Consider the following 6,038-nt stretch of genomic DNA (forward strand, 5'->3'; position numbering starts at 1 on the left):
CCCCCGGCATCGGCACGCCACCCCTAGGCTCATTTCTAGTGAGCCTGTATCTACAACATGGACTGAGTTTACAAGGTATTTCCAAAAACAAAAGCAAAACCCCTACCACTCCACAAGACATTTATGCACAAACAACTGTATAAATGGTCTTCCAAGGAAACCATGTGAAACTCAGACAAAGCCAAATTAACTCCAATTTCCCCAAAATCTCAAGTACAGCATGTTTTGCCTCTAACCCATTAATATGCTCCATGTCACATTTACCAGAAGTTTTTCTTGATTACATTCTATGTTACATACTACCCCTTATTTTAGGGAGAAATCAATGCTTCTTCCTCACAAGTTCCCTTTATGAAACAGAAAACATTTGCAGCTTACTGTAGTTTCAAATTTGCAAGATGAGAGTGGGTGCCTTTAGAAAAGGTCATCTTTTCTCTGTCATTCTCCACCCCTCTCCAAAAGAGAACATTTTCTATGTTAAATAACTCTTAGCATGTCAAAGTTAATTATAACATCTTGGAAGCTGTGTTGTTCTACACTACTCTACTGTGTTTCAGTTATTCTTTGGCACCATTTTGCACAAGTACATTGCTCGGGACTTGCTGACTCATGTTCATAAAAACAAATAAGGAGTGACAACTAAAATAATAAGGACAGCTAGAATATTAGTATGTGAAGAGCAATGCCATATTAGTAGAAATGGAGGTCACAGTTTGGGGTACACAGAACTTGGAAGGTTTCTACACATGGGAAGGTAAGGGGCTACACTGTTGGGTAGCAACATGGGGGAGGCACAAGAAGAAAAATAACACCTAATAATTCAAGTAAACAGCATTTCACTTAGCATGCCATGTTTTTCTCTAAGATGTGCATTTCTACTACTATGAGGTATTAAATTTAGTTACCCTAAGCTTGAATATGTTATTCAAATCAGATTTATGATCATGTTTAAAACTTTCTAATCCATCTTTTCTTTCAATAAATCCATAAAGTCCTTTACATGCATTACTGAATGAGCTATTCTTTCTCTTGATGTATTTGAAGATAAAAAAGATATAAATTCCACAGATTTTAAGAAATTGAGAAAAAAAGGATTTCAAGATTGACAATTTCCTAGTTGAAGACTAGTTGAAGTATGCATGGAAATCTGCAGGCCATGGTAATTTTCTTTTCTGAAATCAAATACTTGTTACTGAGTGCAACCCTTTTCCTTCCTTTTCATTCTATCAGGATTTGTTTTTAGATGAGTTACATTTTTAACAGAAGAACTTGTTGTAAATATGTTGTTATAACCTATCTTTTAATTAAGGCATTATGTCGCAGCTGAGCTATGAACAGATTTTAGACAGCATCAGAAGCAGAAAAAGTTTTGAAGCATTGTGGCAGAAACCTAAGTAACATTTAACCAACTCTGAATCATGCCCATCTTTTTTATTCTCAAAGAATTATAAGATTAAAATTGGGCAATCTTTACTTGACCTACAACAAAAAGATTTTATAGATGGAACATTTTTTACGATCCTTTCTACTACAGGATATAAAGATAATTATCCCATGGACATGCCTCATCATTTTCATGTTTCAAAGGCTGACCAACTGAGATATCAGTAATATTGCAAGAAAAAATTATCAGGACTCCTGTTACATGCCTATAAGTAATGATTATTTTGCTATATCATGCAGAATATTATGAAAAGGGCAATAACTGAAAGCAAATATTTATTCTTATTTTCTGTTAATCTGCAGTTAGACTGGTGCCTCTGTAAGTTAATACTAGCATTATCAGCTGCAAAGGATAACATACTCCCAAAGTTCAAAACATTTGATCACACTCTACCTTTTATATTACCAGATATTTCTGACACTTCCATTTTCTTCTTGAAAGTAATCAAATAACTATATAGGGATGAAAAAGTATTAAAAACATTTGATATTGTTGTTTTGAAATATCAGTAGCCATGGAGAAGAATATACCTTTTCAACCAAGCTTTTAATTATTTTTTCCCCAGCTGGAGAAAGGAGCTAGCATATTTTTGGCAAGAAATGTTTCCTATCCAGATGTATTATTTTCGCTAGGTTGAACCTTGGTCGACAACACTATCTTTTTTCACAATCAAGTGACCTATCTGAATGACTATGGATAAAGTGGTTTGCTGCAGTCACCTTATCATTTGTCATACTTCCATATTTCTTAGCAACAAAAAAAGTTGAAAGAGTTCTGGGTTTGGAAGCTCCGCTAGAATTGTATTTATGATCCACACTGTTTCTGCTTTGGCTTTCATCTCACAGTCCCTGCTTGCCATTATACTATTGAGGAACATAACAAGGTCTTAAGCAAGTAGGATGAGATGCCACACTTGCCAGGCCCTCCTGTAAGTCTGCAAAACATGACACAGGCTCACATTGCAGTGTCCCTATTCCTCCTCCACGTTCATTTCACTCCACAATTCACTGACCCACACAACACGGCTCTCATTTCTACACTTTTGTGATACTGTGATGCAGCCCACACTAGAGACCAGCCAAGCTCAGGTAATGTCCATACTGTACCCTCTGTCAGCAGCCGCCCCAGCCCCTATTGCCATCCAATTTCTCAGGAAATTGCTACAATCGTGAGACAGAGCTATAAGAAAGCCTGTAGAAAGATAAAATTACAGAGAGAGAGACACCAACATGGAAAGGTGTAACAATGTCAAACAAACAAACAACAGAAAATAGAGGGTTTAGTCAGGAGCACTCTGGTCACCGGGCAAGCTGAGGGCCAAGAGCTGCTCAGCCCTTGGTGTTGTGTGCATCCATGCCCACGTTGGGGCAGGCGGAAGATGCCAACTCAGCAACACCAAGGAGAAGCTCCAACAGGCCACAGAGGCTTTTGCTGGCTTTTGCAGAGATTTTGCTGGCCAGCAAAGACCCTTCTAGGTAGTGAGCATGGTAATGCTTAGCCTTGCAGCTCATTAAATCCTAGCTATTTTTTATGTGTGTTGGACAACAAATAGTTACTTTATCCTTTTAGGCTGTATATGTGCTCATTGTAGACTTGGTTTGTGCAAAGCTAAAGATGCCCAAAGAAAAGGGGAAGTAACAATGCTACGATGGCCCTCATGTAGGTTTTAAATGTTTGTGTGCCACTGTGGTGTATGACATATTTCTGTGCCTTGCATGCATTGCTGTGCTTAGAAAGCATCAGTTCTGTGGATCACATCCCACATGGGGTGTTTTCATCCTAGCCAGCCAGCAAAAGAGGGGGCCAACATTCAGCATCCCTGGCTCTGGCCTCAAATTGCCTCTGTGAGACAAAGGGCAGCAGGTAAGGCCCCTGCTTTTCGGCAGGAGAGGGCGAGCTGAAAGGAGGTGGGAAATTAAGTAGGTAAAATAATCCAGCCTTATTCTGCAGCATCTCACAATCATTTCAAACATATTGACACTCCCAACACTGAAAGCCCTCCATGTCCCCTACACCATATCCCCTTGAAAAACCTTACCGACCCTGCCAGCTCTCCCAGGGGCAAAAAAATTCAATTTTGCCTACACTGCTGAGAAGACTTAAGCTGGCTCTGATATGAATAATAAGCAACGATCCCATTGGACTAAGCATTGTACAGAGACATAACAATGAGTTGGTCCCTGCCACAAAAGCTTACAAGCTAATTAATGAAAGAATAGGTTTAGTCATCTCTGTAAAACAATGTAAAGATGTAAATGGGAGTCCCATGGTGAGTGGTCCAGCATTGTATGAAGTGCTGCAAAACTTTTAGTCCAAAAAGGCAGGACTTGGGCATATTCCTAAATTACCTTAAAAATATTCTCCTAAAGCTATCCAGAAGCAGGGAGAAGGGAAACGTGTGAAAGGGACATGTTGTAATTACAGATGTCTCTGTGTTACAGTCTGGTTTTTATTCCAGTTAACTCAGTCTGTTGTTCTTGCCCTAATCTTGGTATTTGAGCGCTCTGTGATTCTTCCCCTTTGCTTCAAAATCAGCATGATCATGGTGAAGTATTCCTCCTTTATGACTTTTAACAACTTAACAATATGAAAAGAATATAATCCAATACAGCGCTATATCCTCCCAGGTCTACAAACAGGTAGACGCGATAACTCTAAGCTGTGTGAACTGCACTTTTTATCTCCCTGATGTTACTAGTATTAACTGTTTCACTGTGGATAATTTTAGCACAAACACCCAGCAAATTTACCTTATAGTCAAAAAACCAACCTTATTTCTTTCAAGCCATGAAGAATCCAGCTTCCTCAATGCTTCCTCAACCCCAGCAACTTTTTTTAATACTTTTTTAATGAACTGTTTGGCAAATCTGCAGCAGCATGAAAACAAACTATTAAATTCAATGAAATATAAACAGCTCGAGGTGCTACTAAGGAAAAGGACGTACAACGACTCTTTAAACAGTGGCTTCCAGTCTGGGTGAAAATACTAGTTCCAGTGTTATTCCCAGTAGTAAGGCATTTTAAGTACAGTGGCACAAAGCCTGTAGGATTCATTTGCAGAAGCCTCCGTAAATGTTTTCTCAAGGGTTTACACCTATCTGCCTGTACGGTTTACAGTGTGGGAAATTCCCAGGGCCATACCTAGCACCTCGTTCTTTTTATTACAGATTCTGTATGGCTGCAGGCTCAAGAGTATCATTGCTATAAGTATCAGGAGGCCTGAGGAAAAGCTCCTTGAATAAACCCAAGTAAAACTCTGTCTAGACAAGAGAAGTGAGGCAGTTTGATTCACACAGTTCTGGGGTCCAAGAGGAGGAGGAGTGAAACCCAGCTGTACATCGAGAGTTCTGCCTACAGTTTTTTGCCTGCACTCAACGCCAAAAGCAAGCTTTTTGTGCTCTGTCAGGTGATTCTTTGTTGATTCTTGTTAATTCTTAGTTTAGCCATCCTGTTGCCACTGGGACAGTCTCTCTTTTTTCATACAAACTTTAAAATAGTACTAAAATTTCAGACAAAGCAAACTGGCTTTCTGGAGAGAACATTAAAAACATCAGATAATGAAAATACATGCAATTGAAATGGGATTATATTAGATCAGTTTTAAACTGTAATCTTCACAATGCAAATCATATGGAGTGACCACAACACTACTCACAGAGAAGAGTGTATGAAAAGAATGTATCTAAATGCAGAAAATTAGGTATGCCAGTCTATTATTTCTATCCATAAGGGAAAGGCTGTTTTTAATTTTTTATCTACATAGAAAGACAAATATAAAAAAATAAACAACTTCATGAAGACGATGTTACTAGGAAAAAAAAAAGTCATTATTCATGAACTAGTCAGTAAACTGGGATGTTCTTTGCACATTGTCCAGTCTTACCTTTTTTTTTTCCCCCCCAAAAGCTTCACAGATCAAAACTGGGGGAAAAAAGCAGATACGAGTAATTCTAAATAATGTAAGGGTTTCTCAATGTAACAAAATTACAGAAAAATATGCACTAAATGACTTTGCAGATTGAAGAAGAAATGAGAAAATTCACAGTATTCAACATATCTCAAAACTCTTCATTATTTATTTGCTATAGTTAGTCTAGCAGATACACAGTGGCATGCAACAATGTTTCTAAGTGTTTCTGAAATCAGGCAGAATGGATTTCTGAATTTAGTGTCTATTTCACAGACATATGCCTTAAAAATTGAAAGCACTGTACTCTGACTTCTACTTCTGAAATTTCTACTTATCCTCTAACAGCATACAAAACTCTTCATTATTTATTTGCTATAGTTAGTCTAGCAGATACACAGTGGCATGCAACAATGTTTCTAAGTGTTTCTGAAATCAGGCAGAATGGATTTCTGAATTTAGTGTCTATTTCACAGACATATGCCTTAAAAATTGAAAGCACTGTACTCTGACTTCTACTTCTGAAATTTCTACTTATCCTCTAACAGCATATTTTTAGCTTATTTGGAAACTCACAGATTATATGATTCTTATTTGACTCTTCCTCTTGTCCTATATATAGAATCATAGAATAGTTTGGGTTGGAAGGGACCTCTAAAGGTCATCTAGTCCAACCCCTCTGCTGTG

The 6,038-nt window shown here is 38.0% G+C and overlaps 1 protein-coding gene across 1 annotated transcript in view; it reads right to left on the minus strand.

Annotated features, from left to right (window-relative positions):
• Positions 1–6,038, minus strand: part of AGBL4 (ATP/GTP binding protein like 4) — a 974,636-nt gene that overhangs the window by 760,350 nt on the left and 208,248 nt on the right. The window lies entirely within an intron of this gene.

This window comes from Aptenodytes forsteri, unplaced genomic scaffold (assembly GCF_000699145.1).
Source record: "Aptenodytes forsteri isolate BGI_AS27 unplaced genomic scaffold, ASM69914v1 Scaffold119, whole genome shotgun sequence".
NCBI lineage: Eukaryota > Metazoa > Chordata > Aves > Sphenisciformes > Spheniscidae > Aptenodytes > Aptenodytes forsteri.